Raw genomic sequence first — 20,575 nt, 5'->3', positions numbered from 1 at the left:
CCTTTGCGGGCAATGAGTGCACCTGCCTTCGACACAGGAAACATTACACGTTTGGCAGCTGTGGGATTGGAACCCACGCCTCCGAAGAGAATGGTGCCTGAAACCAGCGCCTTAGACCGCTCGGCCACGCTACCTACACAACACGCGCGTCACAAGAGCTGCGTCCTACCCCACGAGAACACACCGCAACGGCACAAAAATGAGACGTAAAAAGTGGCAACGGTGGGATTCGAACCCACGCCTCCGAAGAGACTGGTGCCTAAAACCAGCGCCTTAGACCGCTCGGCCACGTTACCGTTGGAGCAGCAGCCGCAAAACGTTTCGTTTGTACTACAAAGATCACTTCGAAATGGAAGTATCTTGGCAATCGCCGTGCCATGTATTTCCACTGCTCTCCCACTGGAAGCGTCTCTTTAGGCCATCCACAGCAAGAAAAAGCCGTGCCCGCCGTATGGTAGCGACGCCACTTGTCTGTAGCTGTCGCAGTTAAGGAGACAGCGTCAAGAGACGTTTTCGTGCCGTGACCAGGTTTCGAACCTGGGCTTTCCGTAACCACTAAAGTATCGTAGCTGTAACTGTCAGGCGGAGCTAGAATGCTCCATGTATCAAACATATGTGAGCTCAAGGAGGTTACACTTGAAGAAAAAGCGGCAGCTTAACGCGATCACAGCAAAGCCCCCGGCAGCTACGGGATTCGAAACCGCGCCTACAGAGAGTCTGGTGCCTTAAACCAGCGCCTTAAAGCGCTCGGCCACGCTACATGCGCTGCTTGGTGCGCCAGTGTTCCTAGCATTTGTACAAACAGTGCACGCCACAGCTTCCGGTTCTGCTGGGACTGGCTGCTCATCCATCGCACTTCAAACAACTGCCCTTTTCGACTACAGAGAGCAGCGGACGTCTGCGCTCTAGAGGCGACATTACGTGTTGGGGATGAAGTGGTAGGGCAAACTGCGGCCTGCGGAACACGAGTGAAAAAATCAAGAGAGTACTGTCATTTCGAGTACTCGTCATTGCAACGGCAGCAAGGCAAAACTTTCAAAATTGCCGTGACCAGGATTCGAACCTGGGTTATTGCGGCCACAACGCAATGTCCTAACCACTAGACGATCACGGCCACGGACGCGCCCGCGAAAGCAGCTGCCTGTAATGCAAGTGGCGATACACAGCAGAGCCTAGGCCAAGGTGTACGCCACAGCAGTGTGAGGACACGGTCTCCATCACATGTATACGAGCAAATGAACGTGCCTGCGCTGTCAGGACACTAACTACAGTGGTTAGCTGCATTCACCTCCGTGGCAATGTCTTGCAGTCCCCCAAGCCTCTTGACTACAGGTATGTGGCTGGATAACAAGTGGATAGACGCTTCATCTCTCTCGCCGTCAGGTGTTGCCGTGAATCATACTTAACGTAGCTTTCTGCACGCGTCAGCGTAGCGTCAGTCGAGCAAAGTCGAGACAAGTCGCATAAGAGGAGCAACAAAAACGCGCGATTCCGGTACCGGGAATCGAACCCGGGCCTCCTGGGTGAGAGCCAGGTATCCTAGCCACTAGACCACACCGGATAACGACGGCAGTGCTCTTTCCAGCGAACGCAGCAGCCACCCACGGTTAACTGACGACAACTGTAAAAAATCCGCTCTCTCGCGTTATAGAACGGCGTGCCCCGGACGCATTTCGGGGAGACGGACGCCAGCAATGATGAGAGCAAAAGGTGCCTACAAATCCTGTCGTTGCACCACGCACTGTTCTACGGCAATTCACCAAGCAGACGCTCACGCCTTGTTGTGCTGTTTCCTTTGCGGGCAATGAGTGCACCTGCCTTCGACACAGGAAACATTACACGTTTGGCAGCTGTGGGATTGGAACCCACGCCTCCGAAGAGAATGGTGCCTGAAACCAGCGCCTTAGACCGCTCGGCCACGCTACCTACACAACACGCGCGTCACAAGAGCTGCGTCCCTACCCCACGAGAACACACCGCAACGGCACAAAAATGAGACGTAAAAAAGTGGCAACGGTGGGATTCGAACCCACGCCTCCGAAGAGACTGGTGCCTAAAACCAGCGCCTTAGACCGCTCGGCCACGTTACCGTTGGAGCAGCAGCCGCAAAACGTTTCGTTTGTACTACAAAGATCACTTCGAAATGGAAGTATCTTGGCAATCGCCGTGCCATGTATTTCCACTGCTCTCCCACTGGAAGCGTCTCTTTAGGCCATCCACAGCAAGAAAAAGGCCGTGCCCGCCGTATGGTAGCGACGCCACTTGTCTGTAGCTGTCGCAGTTAAGGAGACAGCGTCAAGAGACGTTTTCGTGCCGTGACCAGGTTTCGAACCTGGGCTTTCCGTAACCACTAAAGTATCGTAGCTGTAACTGTCAGGCGGAGCTAGAATGCTCCATGTATCAAACATATGTGAGCTCAAGGAGGTTACACTTGAAGAAAAAGCGGCAGCTTAACGCGATCACAGCAAAGCCCCCGGCAGCTACGGGATTCGAAACCGCGCCTACAGAGAGTCTGGTGCCTTAAACCAGCGCCTTAAAGCGCTCGGCCACGCTACATGCGCTGCTTGGTGCGCCAGTGTTCCTAGCATTTGTACAAACAGTGCACGCCACAGCTTCCGGTTCTGCTGGGACTGGCTGCTCATCCATCGCACTTCAAACAACTGCCCTTTTCGACTACAGAGAGCAGCGGACGTCTGCGCTCTAGGAGGCGACATTACGTGTTGGGGATGAAGTGGTAGGGCAAACTGCGGCCTGCGGAACACGAGTGAAAAAATCAAGAGAGTACTGTCATTTCGAGTACTCGTCATTGCAACGGCAGCAAGGCAAAACTTTCAAAATTGCCGTGACCAGGATTCGAACCTGGGTTATTGCGGCCACAACGCAATGTCCTAACCACTAGACGATCACGGCCACGGACGCGCCCGCGAAAGCAGCTGCCTGTAATGCAAGTGGCGATACACAGCAGAGCCTAGGCCAAGGTGTACGCCACAGCAGTGTGAGACACGGTCTCCATCACATGTATACGAGCAAATGAACGTGCCTGCGCTGTCAGGACACTAACTACAGTGGTTAGCTGCATTCACCTCCGTGGCAATGTCTTGCAGTCCCCCAAGCCTCTTGACTACAGGTATGTGGCTGGATAACAAGTGGATAGACGCTTCATCTCTCTCGCCGTCAGGTGTTGCCGTGAATCATACTTAACGTAGCTTTCTGCACGCGTCAGCGTAGCGTCAGTCGAGCAAAGTCGAGACAAGTCGCATAAGAGGAGCAACAAAAACGCGCGATTCCGGTACCGGGAATCGAACCCGGGCCCTCCTGGGTGAGAGCCAGGTATCCTAGCCACTAGACCACACCGGATAACGACGGCAGTGCTCTTTCCAGCGAACGCAGCAGCCACCCACGGTTAACTGACGACAACTGTAAAAAATCCGCTCTCTCGCGTTATAGAACGGCGTGCCCCGGACGCATTTCGGGGAGACGGACGCCAGCAATGATGAGAGCAAAAGGTGCCTACAAATCCTGTCGTTGCACCACGCACTGTTCTACGGCAATTCACCAAGCAGACGCTCACGCCTTGTTGTGCTGTTTCCTTTGCGGGCAATGAGTGCACCTGCCTTCGACACAGGAAACATTACACGTTTGGCAGCTGTGGGATTGGAACCCACGCCTCCGAAGAGAATGGTGCCTGAAACCAGCGCCTTAGACCGCTCGGCCACGCTACCTACACAACACGCGCGTCACAAGAGCTGCGTCCTACCCCACGAGAACACACCGCAACGGCACAAAAATGAGACGTAAAAAAGTGGCAACGGTGGGATTCGAACCCACGCCTCCGAAGAGACTGGTGCCTAAAACCAGCGCCTTAGACCGCTCGGCCACGTTACCGTTGGAGCAGCAGCCGCAAAACGTTTCGTTTGTACTACAAAGATCACTTCGAAATGGAAGTATCTTGGCAATCGCCGTGCCATGTATTTCCACTGCTCTCCCACTGGAAGCGTCTCTTTAGGCCATCCACAGCAAGAAAAAGCCGTGCCCGCCGTATGGTAGCGACGCCACTTGTTTCTGTAGCTGTCGCAGTTAAGGAGACAGCGTCAAGAGACGTTTTCGTGCCGTGACCAGGTTTCGAACCTGGGCTTTCCGTAACCACTAAAGTATCGTAGCTGTAACTGTCAGGCGGAGCTAGAATGCTCCATGTATCAAACATATGTGAGCTCAAGGAGGTTACACTTGAAGAAAAAGCGGCAGCTTAACGCGATCACAGCAAAGCCCCCGGCAGCTACGGGATTCGAAACCGCGCCTACAGAGAGTCTGGTGCCTTAAACCAGCGCCTTAAAGCGCTCGGCCACGCTACATGCGCTGCTTGGTGCGCCAGTGTTCCTAGCATTTGTACAAACAGTGCACGCCACAGCTTCCGGTTCTGCTGGGACTGGCTGCTCATCCATCGCACTTCAAACAACTGCCCTTTTCGACTACAGAGAGCAGCGGACGTCTGCGCTCTAGGAGGCGACATTACGTGTTGGGGATGAAGTGGTAGGGCAAACTGCGGCCTGCGGAACACGAGTGAAAAAATCAAGAGAGTACTGTCATTTCGAGTACTCGTCATTGCAACGGCAGCAAGGCAAAACTTTCAAAATTGCCGTGACCAGGATTCGAACCTGGGTTATTGCGGCCACAACGCAATGTCCTAACCACTAGACGATCACGGCCACGGACGCGCCCGCGAAAGCAGCTGCCTGTAATGCAAGTGGCGATACACAGCAGAGCCTAGGCCAAGGTGTACGCCACAGCAGTGTGAGACACGGTCTCCATCACATGTATACGAGCAAATGAACGTGCCTGCGCTGTCAGGACACTAACTACAGTGGTTAGCTGCATTCACCTCCGTGGCAATGTCTTGCAGTCCCCCAAGCCTCTTGACTACAGGTATGTGGCTGGATAACAAGTGGATAGACGCTTCATCTCTCTCGCCGTCAGGTGTTGCCGTGAATCATACTTAACGTAGCTTTCTGCACGCGTCAGCGTAGCGTCAGTCGAGCAAAGTCGAGACAAGTCGCATAAGAGGAGCAACAAAAACGCGCGATTCCGGTACCGGGAATCGAACCCGGGCCTCCTGGGTGAGAGCCAGGTATCCTAGCCACTAGACCACACCGGATAACGACGGCAGTGCTCTTTCCAGCGAACGCAGCAGCCACCCACGGTTAACTGACGACAACTGTAAAAAATCCGCTCTCTCGCGTTATAGAACGGCGTGCCCCGGACGCATTTCGGGGAGACGGACGCCAGCAATGATGAGAGCAAAAGGTGCCTACAAATCCTGTCGTTGCACCACGCACTGTTCTACGGCAATTCACCAAGCAGACGCTCACGCCTTGTTGTGCTGTTTCCTTTGCGGGCAATGAGTGCACCTGCCTTCGACACAGGAAACATTACACGTTTGGCAGCTGTGGGATTGGAACCCACGCCTCCGAAGAGAATGGTGCCTGAAACCAGCGCCTTAGACCCGCTCGGCCACGCTACCTACACAACACGCGCGTCACAAGAGCTGCGTCCTACCCCACGAGAACACACCGCAACGGCACAAAAATGAGACGTAAAAAGTGGCAACGGTGGGATTCGAACCCACGCCTCCGAAGAGACTGGTGCCTAAAACCAGCGCCTTAGACCGCTCGGCCACGTTACCGTTGGAGCAGCAGCCGCAAAAACGTTTCGTTTGTACTACAAAGATCACTTCGAAATGGAAGTATCTTGGCAATCGCCGTGCCATGTATTTCCACTGCTCTCCCACTGGAAGCGTCTCTTTAGGCCATCCACAGCAAGAAAAAGCCGTGCCCGCCGTATGGTAGCGACGCCACTTGTCTGTAGCTGTCGCAGTTAAGGAGACAGCGTCAAGAGACGTTTTCGTGCCGTGACCAGGTTTCGAACCTGGGCTTTCCGTAACCACTAAAGTATCGTAGCTGTAACTGTCAGGCGGAGCTAGAATGCTCCATGTATCAAACATATGTGAGCTCAAGGAGGTTACACTTGAAGAAAAAGCGGCAGCTTAACGCGATCACAGCAAAGCCCCCGGCAGCTACGGGATTCGAAACCGCGCCTACAGAGAGTCTGGTGCCTTAAACCAGCGCCTTAAAGCGCTCGGCCACGCTACATGCGCTGCTTGGTGCGCCAGTGTTCCTAGCATTTGTACAAACAGTGCACGCCACAGCTTCCGGTTCTGCTGGGACTGGCTGCTCATCCATCGCACTTCAAACAACTGCCCTTTTCGACTACAGAGAGCAGCGGACGTCTGCGCTCTAGGAGGCGACATTACGTGTTGGGGATGAAGTGGTAGGGCAAACTGCGGCCTGCGGAACACGAGTGAAAAAATCAAGAGAGTACTGTCATTTCGAGTACTCGTCATTGCAACGGCAGCAAGGCAAAACTTTCAAAATTGCCGTGACCAGGATTCGAACCTGGGTTATTGCGGCCACAACGCAATGTCCTAACCACTAGACGATCACGGCCACGGACGCGCCCGCGAAAGCAGCTGCCTGTAATGCAAGTGGCGATACACAGCAGAGCCTAGGCCAAGGTGTACGCCACAGCAGTGTGAGACACGGTCTCCATCACATGTATACGAGCAAATGAACGTGCCTGCGCTGTCAGGACACTAACTACAGTGGTTAGCTGCATTCACCTCCGTGGCAATGTCTTGCAGTCCCCCAAGCCTCTTGACTACAGGTATGTGGCTGGATAACAAGTGGATAGACGCTTCATCTCTCTCGCCGTCAGGTGTTGCCGTGAATCATACTTAACGTAGCTTTCTGCACGCGTCAGCGTAGCGTCAGTCGAGCAAAGTCGAGACAAGTCGCATAAGAGGAGCAACAAAAACGCGCGATTCCGGTACCGGGAATCGAACCCGGGCCTCCTGGGTGAGAGCCAGGTATCCTAGCCACTAGACCACACCGGATAACGACGGCAGTGCTCTTTCCAGCGAACGCAGCAGCCACCCACGGTTAACTGACGACAACTGTAAAAAATCCGCTCTCTCGCGTTATAGAACGGCGTGCCCCGGACGCATTTCGGGGAGACGGACGCCAGCAATGATGAGAGCAAAAGGTGCCTACAAATCCTGTCGTTGCACCACGCACTGTTCTACGGCAATTCACCAAGCAGACGCTCACGCCTTGTTGTGCTGTTTCCTTTGCGGGCAATGAGTGCACCTGCCTTCGACACAGGAAACATTACACGTTTGGCAGCTGTGGGATTGGAACCCACGCCTCCGAAGAGAATGGTGCCTGAAACCAGCGCCTTAGACCGCTCGGCCACGCTACCTACACAACACGCGCGTCACAAGAGCTGCGTCCTACCCCACGAGAACACACCGCAACGGCACAAAAATGAGACGTAAAAAGTGGCAACGGTGGGATTCGAACCCACGCCTCCGAAGAGACTGGTGCCTAAAACCAGCGCCTTAGACCGCTCGGCCACGTTACCGTTGGAGCAGCAGCCGCAAAACGTTTCGTTTGTACTACAAAGATCACTTCGAAATGGAAGTATCTTGGCAATCGCCGTGCCATGTATTTCCACTGCTCTCCCACTGGAAGCGTCTCTTTAGGCCATCCACAGCAAGAAAAAGCCGTGCCCGCCGTATGGTAGCGACGCCACTTGTCTGTAGCTGTCGCAGTTAAGGAGACAGCGTCAAGAGACGTTTTCGTGCCGTGACCAGGTTTCGAACCTGGGCTTTCCGTAACCACTAAAGTATCGTAGCTGTAACTGTCAGGCGGAGCTAGAATGCTCCATGTATCAAACATATGTGAGCTCAAGGAGGTTACACTTGAAGAAAAAGCGGCAGCTTAACGCGATCACAGCAAAGCCCCCGGCAGCTACGGGATTCGAAACCGCGCCTACAGAGAGTCTGGTGCCTTAAACCAGCGCCTTAAAGCGCTCGGCCACGCTACATGCGCTGCTTGGTGCGCCAGTGTTCCTAGCATTTGTACAAACAGTGCACGCCACAGCTTCCGGTTCTGCTGGGACTGGCTGCTCATCCATCGCACTTCAAACAACTGCCCTTTTCGACTACAGAGAGCAGCGGACGTCTGCGCTCTAGGAGGCGACATTACGTGTTGGGGATGAAGTGGTAGGGCAAACTGCGGCCTGCGGAACACGAGTGAAAAAATCAAGAGAGTACTGTCATTTCGAGTACTCGTCATTGCAACGGCAGCAAGGCAAAACTTTCAAAATTGCCGTGACCAGGATTCGAACCTGGGTTATTGCGGCCACAACGCAATGTCCTAACCACTAGACGATCACGGCCACGGACGCGCCCGCGAAAGCAGCTGCCTGTAATGCAAGTGGCGATACACAGCAGAGCCTAGGCCAAGGTGTACGCCACAGCAGTGTGAGACACGGTCTCCATCACATGTATACGAGCAAATGAACGTGCCTGCGCTGTCAGGACACTAACTACAGTGGTTAGCTGCATTCACCTCCGTGGCAATGTCTTGCAGTCCCCCAAGCCTCTTGACTACAGGTATGTGGCTGGATAACAAGTGGATAGACGCTTCATCTCTCTCGCCGTCAGGTGTTGCCGTGAATCATACTTAACGTAGCTTTCTGCACGCGTCAGCGTAGCGTCAGTCGAGCAAAGTCGAGACAAGTCGCATAAGAGGAGCAACAAAAACGCGCGATTCCGGTACCGGGAATCGAACCCGGGCCTCCTGGGTGAGAGCCAGGTATCCTAGCCACTAGACCACACCGGATAACGACGGCAGTGCTCTTTCCAGCGAACGCAGCAGCCACCCACGGTTAACTGACGACAACTGTAAAAAATCCGCTCTCTCGCGTTATAGAACGGCGTGCCCCGGACGCATTTCGGGGAGACGGACGCCAGCAATGATGAGAGCAAAAGGTGCCTACAAATCCTGTCGTTGCACCACGCACTGTTCTACGGCAATTCACCAAGCAGACGCTCACGCCTTGTTGTGCTGTTTCCTTTGCGGGCAATGAGTGCACCTGCCTTCGACACAGGAAACATTACACGTTTGGCAGCTGTGGGATTGGAACCCACGCCTCCGAAGAGAATGGTGCCTGAAACCAGCGCCTTAGACCGCTCGGCCACGCTACCTACACAACACGCGCGTCACAAGAGCTGCGTCCTACCCCACGAGAACACACCGCAACGGCACAAAAATGAGACGTAAAAAGTGGCAACGGTGGGATTCGAACCCACGCCTCCGAAGAGACTGGTGCCTAAAACCAGCGCCTTAGACCGCTCGGCCACGTTACCGTTGGAGCAGCAGCCGCAAAACGTTTCGTTTGTACTACAAAGATCACTTCGAAATGGAAGTATCTTGGCAATCGCCGTGCCATGTATTTCCACTGCTCTCCCACTGGAAGCGTCTCTTTAGGCCATCCACAGCAAGAAAAAGCCGTGCCCGCCGTATGGTAGCGACGCCACTTGTCTGTAGCTGTCGCAGTTAAGGAGACAGCGTCAAGAGACGTTTTCGTGCCGTGACCAGGTTTCGAACCTGGGCTTTCCGTAACCACTAAAGTATCGTAGCTGTAACTGTCAGGCGGAGCTAGAATGCTCCATGTATCAAACATATGTGAGCTCAAGGAGGTTACACTTGAAGAAAAAGCGGCAGCTTAACGCGATCACAGCAAAGCCCCCGGCAGCTACGGGATTCGAAACCGCGCCTACAGAGAGTCTGGTGCCTTAAACCAGCGCCTTAAAGCGCTCGGCCACGCTACATGCGCTGCTTGGTGCGCCAGTGTTCCTAGCATTTGTACAAACAGTGCACGCCACAGCTTCCGGTTCTGCTGGGACTGGCTGCTCATCCATCGCACTTCAAACAACTGCCCTTTTCGACTACAGAGAGCAGCGGACGTCTGCGCTCTAGGAGGCGACATTACGTGTTGGGGATGAAGTGGTAGGGCAAACTGCGGCCTGCGGAACACGAGTGAAAAAATCAAGAGAGTACTGTCATTTCGAGTACTCGTCATTGCAACGGCAGCAAGGCAAAACTTTCAAAATTGCCGTGACCAGGATTCGAACCTGGGTTATTGCGGCCACAACGCAATGTCCTAACCACTAGACGATCACGGCCACGGACGCGCCCGCGAAAGCAGCTGCCTGTAATGCAAGTGGCGATACACAGCAGAGCCTAGGCCAAGGTGTACGCCACAGCAGTGTGAGACACGGTCTCCATCACATGTATACGAGCAAATGAACGTGCCTGCGCTGTCAGGACACTAACTACAGTGGTTAGCTGCATTCACCTCCGTGGCAATGTCTTGCAGTCCCCCAAGCCTCTTGACTACAGGTATGTGGCTGGATAACAAGTGGATAGACGCTTCATCTCTCTCGCCGTCAGGTGTTGCCGTGAATCATACTTAACGTAGCTTTCTGCACGCGTCAGCGTAGCGTCAGTCGAGCAAAGTCGAGACAAGTCGCATAAGAGGAGCAACAAAAACGCGCGATTCCGGTACCGGGAATCGAACCCGGGCCTCCTGGGTGAGAGCCAGGTATCCTAGCCACTAGACCACACCGGATAACGACGGCAGTGCTCTTTCCAGCGAACGCAGCAGCCACCCACGGTTAACTGACGACAACTGTAAAAAATCCGCTCTCTCGCGTTATAGAACGGCGTGCCCCGGACGCATTTCGGGGAGACGGACGCCAGCAATGATGAGAGCAAAAGGTGCCTACAAATCCTGTCGTTGCACCACGCACTGTTCTACGGCAATTCACCAAGCAGACGCTCACGCCTTGTTGTGCTGTTTCCTTTGCGGGCAATGAGTGCACCTGCCTTCGACACAGGAAACATTACACGTTTGGCAGCTGTGGGATTGGAACCCACGCCTCCGAAGAGAATGGTGCCTGAAACCAGCGCCTTAGACCGCTCGGCCACGCTACCTACACAACACGCGCGTCACAAGAGCTGCGTCCTACCCCACGAGAACACACCGCAACGGCACAAAAATGAGACGTAAAAAGTGGCAACGGTGGGATTCGAACCCACGCCTCCGAAGAGACTGGTGCCTAAAACCAGCGCCTTAGACCGCTCGGCCACGTTACCGTTGGAGCAGCAGCCGCAAAACGTTTCGTTTGTACTACAAAGATCACTTCGAAATGGAAGTATCTTGGCAATCGCCGTGCCATGTATTTCCACTGCTCTCCCACTGGAAGCGTCTCTTTAGGCCATCCACAGCAAGAAAAAGCCGTGCCCGCCGTATGGTAGCGACGCCACTTGTCTGTAGCTGTCGCAGTTAAGGAGACAGCGTCAAGAGACGTTTTCGTGCCGTGACCAGGTTTCGAACCTGGGCTTTCCGTAACCACTAAAGTATCGTAGCTGTAACTGTCAGGCGGAGCTAGAATGCTCCATGTATCAAACATATGTGAGCTCAAGGAGGTTACACTTGAAGAAAAAGCGGCAGCTTAACGCGATCACAGCAAAGCCCCCGGCAGCTACGGGATTCGAAACCGCGCCTACAGAGAGTCTGGTGCCTTAAACCAGCGCCTTAAAGCGCTCGGCCACGCTACATGCGCTGCTTGGTGCGCCAGTGTTCCTAGCATTTGTACAAACAGTGCACGCCACAGCTTCCGGTTCTGCTGGGACTGGCTGCTCATCCATCGCACTTCAAACAACTGCCCTTTTCGACTACAGAGAGCAGCGGACGTCTGCGCTCTAGGAGGCGACATTACGTGTTGGGGATGAAGTGGTAGGGCAAACTGCGGCCTGCGGAACACGAGTGAAAAAATCAAGAGAGTACTGTCATTTCGAGTACTCGTCATTGCAACGGCAGCAAGGCAAAACTTTCAAAATTGCCGTGACCAGGATTCGAACCTGGGTTATTGCGGCCACAACGCAATGTCCTAACCACTAGACGATCACGGCCACGGACGCGCCCGCGAAAGCAGCTGCCTGTAATGCAAGTGGCGATACACAGCAGAGCCTAGGCCAAGGTGTACGCCACAGCAGTGTGAGACACGGTCTCCATCACATGTATACGAGCAAATGAACGTGCCTGCGCTGTCAGGACACTAACTACAGTGGTTAGCTGCATTCACCTCCGTGGCAATGTCTTGCAGTCCCCCAAGCCTCTTGACTACAGGTATGTGGCTGGATAACAAGTGGATAGACGCTTCATCTCTCTCGCCGTCAGGTGTTGCCGTGAATCATACTTAACGTAGCTTTCTGCACGCGTCAGCGTAGCGTCAGTCGAGCAAAGTCGAGACAAGTCGCATAAGAGGAGCAACAAAAACGCGCGATTCCGGTACCGGGAATCGAACCCGGGCCTCCTGGGTGAGAGCCAGGTATCCTAGCCACTAGACCACACCGGATAACGACGGCAGTGCTCTTTCCAGCGAACGCAGCAGCCACCCACGGTTAACTGACGACAACTGTAAAAAATCCGCTCTCTCGCGTTATAGAACGGCGTGCCCCGGACGCATTTCGGGGAGACGGACGCCAGCAATGATGAGAGCAAAAGGTGCCTACAAATCCTGTCGTTGCACCACGCACTGTTCTACGGCAATTCACCAAGCAGACGCTCACGCCTTGTTGTGCTGTTTCCTTTGCGGGCAATGAGTGCACCTGCCTTCGACACAGGAAACATTACACGTTTGGCAGCTGTGGGATTGGAACCCACGCCTCCGAAGAGAATGGTGCCTGAAACCAGCGCCTTAGACCGCTCGGCCACGCTACCTACACAACACGCGCGTCACAAGAGCTGCGTCCTACCCCACGAGAACACACCGCAACGGCACAAAAATGAGACGTAAAAAGTGGCAACGGTGGGATTCGAACCCACGCCTCCGAAGAGACTGGTGCCTAAAACCAGCGCCTTAGACCGCTCGGCCACGTTACCGTTGGAGCAGCAGCCGCAAAACGTTTCGTTTGTACTACAAAGATCACTTCGAAATGGAAGTATCTTGGCAATCGCCGTGCCATGTATTTCCACTGCTCTCCCACTGGAAGCGTCTCTTTAGGCCATCCACAGCAAGAAAAAGCCGTGCCCGCCGTATGGTAGCGACGCCACTTGTCTGTAGCTGTCGCAGTTAAGGAGACAGCGTCAAGAGACGTTTTCGTGCCGTGACCAGGTTTCGAACCTGGGCTTTCCGTAACCACTAAAGTATCGTAGCTGTAACTGTCAGGCGGAGCTAGAATGCTCCATGTATCAAACATATGTGAGCTCAAGGAGGTTACACTTGAAGAAAAAGCGGCAGCTTAACGCGATCACAGCAAAGCCCCCGGCAGCTACGGGATTCGAAACCGCGCCTACAGAGAGTCTGGTGCCTTAAACCAGCGCCTTAAAGCGCTCGGCCACGCTACATGCGCTGCTTGGTGCGCCAGTGTTCCTAGCATTTGTACAAACAGTGCACGCCACAGCTTCCGGTTCTGCTGGGACTGGCTGCTCATCCATCGCACTTCAAACAACTGCCCTTTTCGACTACAGAGAGCAGCGGACGTCTGCGCTCTAGGAGGCGACATTACGTGTTGGGGATGAAGTGGTAGGGCAAACTGCGGCCTGCGGAACACGAGTGAAAAAATCAAGAGAGTACTGTCATTTCGAGTACTCGTCATTGCAACGGCAGCAAGGCAAAACTTTCAAAATTGCCGTGACCAGGATTCGAACCTGGGTTATTGCGGCCACAACGCAATGTCCTAACCACTAGACGATCACGGCCACGGACGCGCCCGCGAAAGCAGCTGCCTGTAATGCAAGTGGCGATACACAGCAGAGCCTAGGCCAAGGTGTACGCCACAGCAGTGTGAGACACGGTCTCCATCACATGTATACGAGCAAATGAACGTGCCTGCGCTGTCAGGACACTAACTACAGTGGTTAGCTGCATTCACCTCCGTGGCAATGTCTTGCAGTCCCCCAAGCCTCTTGACTACAGGTATGTGGCTGGATAACAAGTGGATAGACGCTTCATCTCTCTCGCCGTCAGGTGTTGCCGTGAATCATACTTAACGTAGCTTTCTGCACGCGTCAGCGTAGCGTCAGTCGAGCAAAGTCGAGACAAGTCGCATAAGAGGAGCAACAAAAACGCGCGATTCCGGTACCGGGAATCGAACCCGGGCCTCCTGGGTGAGAGCCAGGTATCCTAGCCACTAGACCACACCGGATAACGACGGCAGTGCTCTTTCCAGCGAACGCAGCAGCCACCCACGGTTAACTGACGACAACTGTAAAAAATCCGCTCTCTCGCGTTATAGAACGGCGTGCCCCGGACGCATTTCGGGGAGACGGACGCCAGCAATGATGAGAGCAAAAGGTGCCTACAAATCCTGTCGTTGCACCACGCACTGTTCTACGGCAATTCACCAAGCAGACGCTCACGCCTTGTTGTGCTGTTTCCTTTGCGGGCAATGAGTGCACCTGCCTTCGACACAGGAAACATTACACGTTTGGCAGCTGTGGGATTGGAACCCACGCCTCCGAAGAGAATGGTGCCTGAAACCAGCGCCTTAGACCGCTCGGCCACGCTACCTACACAACACGCGCGTCACAAGAGCTGCGTCCTACCCCACGAGAACACACCGCAACGGCACAAAAATGAGACGTAAAAAGTGGCAACGGTGGGATTCGAACCCACGCCTCCGAAGAGACTGGTGCCTAAAACCAGCGCCTTAGACCGCTCGGCCACGTTACCGTTGGAGCAGCAGCCGCAAAACGTTTCGTTTGTACTACAAAGATCACTTCGAAATGGAAGTATCTTGGCAATCGCCGTGCCATGTATTTCCACTGCTCTCCCACTGGAAGCGTCTCTTTAGGCCATCCACAGCAAGAAAAAGCCGTGCCCGCCGTATGGTAGCGACGCCACTTGTCTGTAGCTGTCGCAGTTAAGGAGACAGCGTCAAGAGACGTTTTCGTGCCGTGACCAGGTTTCGAACCTGGGCTTTCCGTAACCACTAAAGTATCGTAGCTGTAACTGTCAGGCGGAGCTAGAATGCTCCATGTATCAAACATATGTGAGCTCAAGGAGGTTACACTTGAAGAAAAAGCGGCAGCTTAACGCGATCACAGCAAAGCCCCCGGCAGCTACGGGATTCGAAACCGCGCCTACAGAGAGTCTGGTGCCTTAAACCAGCGCCTTAAAGCGCTCGGCCACGCTACATGCGCTGCTTGGTGCGCCAGTGTTCCTAGCATTTGTACAAACAGTGCACGCCACAGCTTCCGGTTCTGCTGGGACTGGCTGCTCATCCATCGCACTTCAAACAACTGCCCTTTTCGACTACAGAGAGCAGCGGACGTCTGCGCTCTAGGAGGCGACATTACGTGTTGGGGATGAAGTGGTAGGGCAAACTGCGGCCTGCGGAACACGAGTGAAAAAATCAAGAGAGTACTGTCATTTCGAGTACTCGTCATTGCAACGGCAGCAAGGCAAAACTTTCAAAATTGCCGTGACCAGGATTCGAACCTGGGTTATTGCGGCCACAACGCAATGTCCTAACCACTAGACGATCACGGCCACGGACGCGCCCGCGAAAGCAGCTGCCTGTAATGCAAGTGGCGATACACAGCAGAGCCTAGGCCAAGGTGTACGCCACAGCAGTGTGAGACACGGTCTCCATCACATGTATACGAGCAAATGAACGTGCCTGCGCTGTCAGGACACTAACTACAGTGGTTAGCTGCATTCACCTCCGTGGCAATGTCTTGCAGTCCCCCAAGCCTCTTGACTACAGGTATGTGGCTGGATAACAAGTGGATAGACGCTTCATCTCTCTCGCCGTCAGGTGTTGCCGTGAATCATACTTAACGTAGCTTTCTGCACGCGTCAGCGTAGCGTCAGTCGAGCAAAGTCGAGACAAGTCGCATAAGAGGAGCAACAAAAACGCGCGATTCCGGTACCGGGAATCGAACCCGGGCCTCCTGGGTGAGAGCCAGGTATCCTAGCCACTAGACCACACCGGATAACGACGGCAGTGCTCTTTCCAGCGAACGCAGCAGCCACCCACGGTTAACTGACGACAACTGTAAAAAATCCGCTCTCTCGCGTTATAGAACGGCGTGCCCCGGACGCATTTCGGGGAGACGGACGCCAGCAATGATGAGAGCAAAAGGTGCCTACAAATCCTGTCGTTGCACCACGCACTGTTCTACGGCAATTCACCAAGCAGACGCTCACGCCTTGTTGTGCTGTTTCCTTTGCGGGCAATGAGTGCACCTGCCTTCGACACAGGAAACATTACACGTTTGGCAGCTGTGGGATTGGAACCCACGCCTCCGAAGAGAATGGTGCCTGAAACCAGCGCCTTAGACCGCTCGGCCACGCTACCTACACAACACGCGCGTCACAAGAGCTGCGTCCTACCCCACGAGAACACACCGCAACGGCACAAAAATGAGACGTAAAAAGTGGCAACGGTGGGATTCGAACCCACGCCTCCGAAGAGACTGGTGCCTAAAACCAGCGCCTTAGACCGCTCGGCCACGTTACCGTTGGAGCAGCAGCCGCAAAACGTTTCGTTTGTACTACAAAGATCACTTCGAAATGGAAGTATCTTGGCAATCGCCGTGCCATGTATTTCCACTGCTCTCCCACTGGAAGCGTCTCTTTAGGCCATCCACAGCAAGAAAAAGCCGTGCCCGCCGTATGGTAGCGACGCCACTTGTCTGTAGCTGTCGCAGTTAAGGAGACAGCGTCAAGAGACGTTTTCGTGCCGTGACCAGGTTTCGAACCTGGGCTTTCCGTAACCACTAAAGTATCGTAGCTGTAACTGTCAGGCGGAGCTAGAATGCTCCATGTATCAAACATATGTGAGCTCAAGGAGGTTACACTTGAAGAAAAAGCGGCAGCTTAACGCGATCACAGCAAAGCCCCCGGCAGCTACGGGATTCGAAACCGCGCCTACAGAGAGTCTGGTGCCTTAAACCAGCGCCTTAAAGCGCTCGGCCACGCTACATGCGCTGCTTGGTGCGCCAGTGTTCCTAGCATTTGTACAAACAGTGCACGCCACAGCTTCCGGTTCTGCTGGGACTGGCTGCTCATCCATCGCACTTCAAACAACTGCCCTTTTCGACTACAGAGAGCAGCGGACGTCTGCGCTCTAGGAGGCGACATTACGTGTTGGGGATGAAGTGGTAGGGCAAACTGCGGCCTGCGGAACACGAGTGAAAAAATCAAGAGAGTACTGTCATTTCGAGTACTCGTCATTGCAACGGCAGCAAGGCAAAACTTTCAAAATTGCCGTGACCAGGATTCGAACCTGGGTTATTGCGGCCACAACGCAATGTCCTAACCACTAGACGATCACGGCCACGGACGCGCCCGCGAAAGCAGCTGCCTGTAATGCAAGTGGCGATACACAGCAGAGCCTAGGCCAAGGTGTACGCCACAGCAGTGTGAGACACGGTCTCCATCACATGTATACGAGCAAATGAACGTGCCTGCGCTGTCAGGACACTAACTACAGTGGTTAGCTGCATTCACCTCCGTGGCAATGTCTTGCAGTCCCCCAAGCCTCTTGACTACAGGTATGTGGCTGGATAACAAGTGGATAGACGCTTCATCTCTCTCGCCGTCAGGTGTTGCCGTGAATCATACTTAACGTAGCTTTCTGCACGCGTCAGCGTAGCGTCAGTCGAGCAAAGTCGAGACAAGTCGCATAAGAGGAGCAACAAAAACGCGCGATTCCGGTACCGGGAATCGAACCCGGGCCTCCTGGGTGAGAGCCAGGTATCCTAGCCACTAGACCACACCGGATAACGACGGCAGTGCTCTTTCCAGCGAACGCAGCAGCCACCCACGGTTAACTGACGACAACTGTAAAAAATCCGCTCTCTCGCGTTATAGAACGGCGTGCCCCGGACGCATTTCGGGGAGACGGACGCCAGCAATGATGAGAGCAAAAGGTGCCTACAAATCCTGTCGTTGCACCACGCACTGTTCTACGGCAATTCACCAAGCAGACGCTCACGCCTTGTTGTGCTGTTTCCTTTGCGGGCAATGAGTGCACCTGCCTTCGACACAGGAAACATTACACGTTTGGCAGCTGTGGGATTGGAACCCACGCCTCCGAAGAGAATGGTGCCTGAAACCAGCGCCTTAGACCGCTCGGCCACGCTACCTACACAACACGCGCGTCACAAGAGCTGCGTCCTACCCCACGAGAACACACCGCAACGGCACAAAAATGAGACGTAAAAAGTGGCAACGGTGGGATTCGAACCCACGCCTCCGAAGAGACTGGTGCCTAAAACCAGCGCCTTAGACCGCTCGGCCACGTTACCGTTGGAGCAGCAGCCGCAAAACGTTTCGTTTGTACTACAAAGATCACTTCGAAATGGAAGTATCTTGGCAATCGCCGTGCCATGTATTTCCACTGCTCTCCCACTGGAAGCGTCTCTTTAGGCCATCCACAGCAAGAAAAAGCCGTGCCCGCCGTATGGTAGCGACGCCACTTGTCTGTAGCTGTCGCAGTTAAGGAGACAGCGTCAAGAGACGTTTTCGTGCCGTGACCAGGTTTCGAACCTGGGCTTTCCGTAACCACTAAAGTATCGTAGCTGTAACTGTCAGGCGGAGCTAGAATGCTCCATGTATCAAACATATGTGAGCTCAAGGAGGTTACACTTGAAGAAAAAGCGGCAGCTTAACGCGATCACAGCAAAGCCCCCGGCAGCTACGGGATTCGAAACCGCGCCTACAGAGAGTCTGGTGCCTTAAACCAGCGCCTTAAAGCGCTCGGCCACGCTACATGCGCTGCTTGGTGCGCCAGTGTTCCTAGCATTTGTACAAACAGTGCACGCCACAGCTTCCGGTTCTGCTGGGACTGGCTGCTCATCCATCGCACTTCAAACAACTGCCCTTTTCGACTACAGAGAGCAGCGGACGTCTGCGCTCTAGGAGGCGACATTACGTGTTGGGGATGAAGTGGTAGGGCAAACTGCGGCCTGCGGAACACGAGTGAAAAAATCAAGAGAGTACTGTCATTTCGAGTACTCGTCATTGCAACGGCAGCAAGGCAAAACTTTCAAAATTGCCGTGACCAGGATTCGAACCTGGGTTATTGCGGCCACAACGCAATGTCCTAACCACTAGACGATCACGGCCACGGACGCGCCCGCGAAAGCAGCTGCCTGTAATGCAAGTGGCGATACACAGCAGAGCCTAGGCCAAGGTGTACGCCACAGCAGTGTGAGACACGGTCTCCATCACATGTATACGAGCAAATGAACGTGCCTGCGCTGTCAGGACACTAACTACAGTGGTTAGCTGCATTCACCTCCGTGGCAATGTCTTGCAGTCCCCCAAGCCTCTTGACTACAGGTATGTGGCTGGATAACAAGTGGATAGACGCTTCATCTCTCTCGCCGTCAGGTGTTGCCGTGAATGATACTTAACGTAGCTTTCTGCACGCGTCAGCGTAGCGTCAGTCGAGCAAAGTCGAGACAAGTCGCATAAGAGGAGCAACAAAAACGCGCGATTCCGGTACCGGGAATCGAACCCGGGCCTCCTGGGTGAGAGCCAGGTATCCTAGCCACTAGACCACACCGGATAACGACGGCAGTGCTCTTTCCAGCGAACGCAGCAGCCACCCACGGTTAACTGACGACAACTGTAAAAAATCCGCTCTCTCGCGTTATAGAACGGCGTGCCCCGGACGCATTTCGGGGAGACGGACGCCAGCAATGATGAGAGCAAAAGGTGCCTACAAATCCTGTCGTTGCACCACGCACTGTTCTACGGCAATTCACCAAGCAGACGCTCACGCCTTGTTGTGCTGTTTCCTTTGCGGGCAATGAGTGCACCTGCCTTCGACACAGGAAACATTACACGTTTGGCAGCTGTGGGATTGGAACCCACGCCTCCGAAGAGAATGGTGCCTGAAACCAGCGCCTTAGACCGCTCGGCCACGCTACCTACACAACACGCGCGTCACAAGAGCTGCGTCCTACCCCACGAGAACACACCGCAACGGCACAAAAATGAGACGTAAAAAGTGGCAACGGTGGGATTCGAACCCACGCCTCCGAAGAGACTGGTGCCTAAAACCAGCGCCTTAGACCGCTCGGCCACGTTACCGTTGGAGCAGCAGCCGCAAAACGTTTCGTTTGTACTACAAAGATCACTTCGAAATGGAAGTATCTTGGCAATCGCCGTGCCATGTATTTCCACTGCTCTCCCACTGGAAGCGTCTCTTTAGGCCATCCACAGCAAGAAAAAGCCGTGCCCGCCGTATGGTAGCGACGCCACTTGTCTGTAGCTGTCGCAGTTAAGGAGACAGCGTCAAGAGACGTTTTCGTGCCGTGACCAGGTTTCGAACCTGGGCTTTCCGTAACCACTAAAGTATCGTAGCTGTAACTGTCAGGCGGAGCTAGAATGCTCCATGTATCAAACATATGTGAGCTCAAGGAGGTTACACTTGAAGAAAAAGCGGCAGCTTAACGCGATCACAGCAAAGCCCCCGGCAGCTACGGGATTCGAAACCGCGCCTACAGAGAGTCTGGTGCCTTAAACCAGCGCCTTAAAGCGCTCGGCCACGCTACATGCGCTGCTTGGTGCGCCAGTGTTCCTAGCATTTGTACAAACAGTGCACGCCACAGCTTCCGGTTCTGCTGGGACTGGCTGCTCATCCATCGC

General features: G+C 54.2%; 34 non-coding genes across 34 annotated transcripts; all 34 read right to left on the bottom strand.

Annotated features, from left to right (window-relative positions):
- Positions 1–214: 214 nt before the first annotated feature.
- Trnal-uag lies at positions 215–296 on the bottom strand. The gene has a single exon. It is a non-coding gene; the product is annotated as a tRNA-Leu (tRNA).
- A 746-nt stretch (positions 297–1,042) lies between these two features.
- On the bottom strand, positions 1,043–1,114 carry Trnah-gug. The gene has a single exon. It is a non-coding gene; the product is annotated as a tRNA-His (tRNA).
- A 375-nt stretch (positions 1,115–1,489) lies between these two features.
- Positions 1,490–1,561, bottom strand: Trnae-cuc. Its single transcript has one exon. It is a non-coding gene; the product is annotated as a tRNA-Glu (tRNA).
- Positions 1,562–2,008: 447 nt separating this feature from the next.
- Positions 2,009–2,090, bottom strand: Trnal-uag. Its single transcript has one exon. It is a non-coding gene; the product is annotated as a tRNA-Leu (tRNA).
- A 748-nt stretch (positions 2,091–2,838) lies between these two features.
- Positions 2,839–2,910, bottom strand: Trnah-gug. The gene has a single exon. It is a non-coding gene; the product is annotated as a tRNA-His (tRNA).
- Positions 2,911–3,284: 374 nt separating this feature from the next.
- Positions 3,285–3,357, bottom strand: Trnae-cuc. Its single transcript has one exon. It is a non-coding gene; the product is annotated as a tRNA-Glu (tRNA).
- A 446-nt stretch (positions 3,358–3,803) lies between these two features.
- On the bottom strand, positions 3,804–3,885 carry Trnal-uag. The gene has a single exon. It is a non-coding gene; the product is annotated as a tRNA-Leu (tRNA).
- A 749-nt stretch (positions 3,886–4,634) lies between these two features.
- Positions 4,635–4,706, bottom strand: Trnah-gug. The gene has a single exon. It is a non-coding gene; the product is annotated as a tRNA-His (tRNA).
- Positions 4,707–5,080: 374 nt separating this feature from the next.
- Positions 5,081–5,152, bottom strand: Trnae-cuc. The gene has a single exon. It is a non-coding gene; the product is annotated as a tRNA-Glu (tRNA).
- A 446-nt stretch (positions 5,153–5,598) lies between these two features.
- On the bottom strand, positions 5,599–5,680 carry Trnal-uag. The gene has a single exon. It is a non-coding gene; the product is annotated as a tRNA-Leu (tRNA).
- A 748-nt stretch (positions 5,681–6,428) lies between these two features.
- Trnah-gug lies at positions 6,429–6,500 on the bottom strand. The gene has a single exon. It is a non-coding gene; the product is annotated as a tRNA-His (tRNA).
- A 374-nt stretch (positions 6,501–6,874) lies between these two features.
- Positions 6,875–6,946, bottom strand: Trnae-cuc. Its single transcript has one exon. It is a non-coding gene; the product is annotated as a tRNA-Glu (tRNA).
- A 445-nt stretch (positions 6,947–7,391) lies between these two features.
- Trnal-uag lies at positions 7,392–7,473 on the bottom strand. Its single transcript has one exon. It is a non-coding gene; the product is annotated as a tRNA-Leu (tRNA).
- A 747-nt stretch (positions 7,474–8,220) lies between these two features.
- Positions 8,221–8,292, bottom strand: Trnah-gug. The gene has a single exon. It is a non-coding gene; the product is annotated as a tRNA-His (tRNA).
- Positions 8,293–8,666: 374 nt separating this feature from the next.
- On the bottom strand, positions 8,667–8,738 carry Trnae-cuc. Its single transcript has one exon. It is a non-coding gene; the product is annotated as a tRNA-Glu (tRNA).
- A 445-nt stretch (positions 8,739–9,183) lies between these two features.
- On the bottom strand, positions 9,184–9,265 carry Trnal-uag. Its single transcript has one exon. It is a non-coding gene; the product is annotated as a tRNA-Leu (tRNA).
- Positions 9,266–10,012: 747 nt separating this feature from the next.
- Trnah-gug lies at positions 10,013–10,084 on the bottom strand. The gene has a single exon. It is a non-coding gene; the product is annotated as a tRNA-His (tRNA).
- A 374-nt stretch (positions 10,085–10,458) lies between these two features.
- Positions 10,459–10,530, bottom strand: Trnae-cuc. The gene has a single exon. It is a non-coding gene; the product is annotated as a tRNA-Glu (tRNA).
- A 445-nt stretch (positions 10,531–10,975) lies between these two features.
- Trnal-uag lies at positions 10,976–11,057 on the bottom strand. The gene has a single exon. It is a non-coding gene; the product is annotated as a tRNA-Leu (tRNA).
- Positions 11,058–11,804: 747 nt separating this feature from the next.
- Positions 11,805–11,876, bottom strand: Trnah-gug. The gene has a single exon. It is a non-coding gene; the product is annotated as a tRNA-His (tRNA).
- A 374-nt stretch (positions 11,877–12,250) lies between these two features.
- Positions 12,251–12,322, bottom strand: Trnae-cuc. The gene has a single exon. It is a non-coding gene; the product is annotated as a tRNA-Glu (tRNA).
- A 445-nt stretch (positions 12,323–12,767) lies between these two features.
- Positions 12,768–12,849, bottom strand: Trnal-uag. Its single transcript has one exon. It is a non-coding gene; the product is annotated as a tRNA-Leu (tRNA).
- A 747-nt stretch (positions 12,850–13,596) lies between these two features.
- Positions 13,597–13,668, bottom strand: Trnah-gug. The gene has a single exon. It is a non-coding gene; the product is annotated as a tRNA-His (tRNA).
- A 374-nt stretch (positions 13,669–14,042) lies between these two features.
- Positions 14,043–14,114, bottom strand: Trnae-cuc. Its single transcript has one exon. It is a non-coding gene; the product is annotated as a tRNA-Glu (tRNA).
- A 445-nt stretch (positions 14,115–14,559) lies between these two features.
- On the bottom strand, positions 14,560–14,641 carry Trnal-uag. Its single transcript has one exon. It is a non-coding gene; the product is annotated as a tRNA-Leu (tRNA).
- A 747-nt stretch (positions 14,642–15,388) lies between these two features.
- On the bottom strand, positions 15,389–15,460 carry Trnah-gug. The gene has a single exon. It is a non-coding gene; the product is annotated as a tRNA-His (tRNA).
- Positions 15,461–15,834: 374 nt separating this feature from the next.
- Trnae-cuc lies at positions 15,835–15,906 on the bottom strand. The gene has a single exon. It is a non-coding gene; the product is annotated as a tRNA-Glu (tRNA).
- A 445-nt stretch (positions 15,907–16,351) lies between these two features.
- Positions 16,352–16,433, bottom strand: Trnal-uag. The gene has a single exon. It is a non-coding gene; the product is annotated as a tRNA-Leu (tRNA).
- A 747-nt stretch (positions 16,434–17,180) lies between these two features.
- On the bottom strand, positions 17,181–17,252 carry Trnah-gug. The gene has a single exon. It is a non-coding gene; the product is annotated as a tRNA-His (tRNA).
- A 374-nt stretch (positions 17,253–17,626) lies between these two features.
- Trnae-cuc lies at positions 17,627–17,698 on the bottom strand. Its single transcript has one exon. It is a non-coding gene; the product is annotated as a tRNA-Glu (tRNA).
- Positions 17,699–18,143: 445 nt separating this feature from the next.
- Positions 18,144–18,225, bottom strand: Trnal-uag. Its single transcript has one exon. It is a non-coding gene; the product is annotated as a tRNA-Leu (tRNA).
- Positions 18,226–18,972: 747 nt separating this feature from the next.
- On the bottom strand, positions 18,973–19,044 carry Trnah-gug. The gene has a single exon. It is a non-coding gene; the product is annotated as a tRNA-His (tRNA).
- Positions 19,045–19,418: 374 nt separating this feature from the next.
- Positions 19,419–19,490, bottom strand: Trnae-cuc. Its single transcript has one exon. It is a non-coding gene; the product is annotated as a tRNA-Glu (tRNA).
- Positions 19,491–19,935: 445 nt separating this feature from the next.
- On the bottom strand, positions 19,936–20,017 carry Trnal-uag. Its single transcript has one exon. It is a non-coding gene; the product is annotated as a tRNA-Leu (tRNA).
- Positions 20,018–20,575: the final 558 nt, after the last annotated feature.

This window comes from Schistocerca piceifrons, chromosome 1 (genome assembly GCF_021461385.2).
Source record: "Schistocerca piceifrons isolate TAMUIC-IGC-003096 chromosome 1, iqSchPice1.1, whole genome shotgun sequence".
NCBI classification, from domain to species: Eukaryota; Metazoa; Arthropoda; class Insecta; order Orthoptera; family Acrididae; genus Schistocerca; species Schistocerca piceifrons.
Note: the sequence above shows the minus strand (reverse complement) of the source record. Positions and strands in the feature narration are given on the sequence as shown.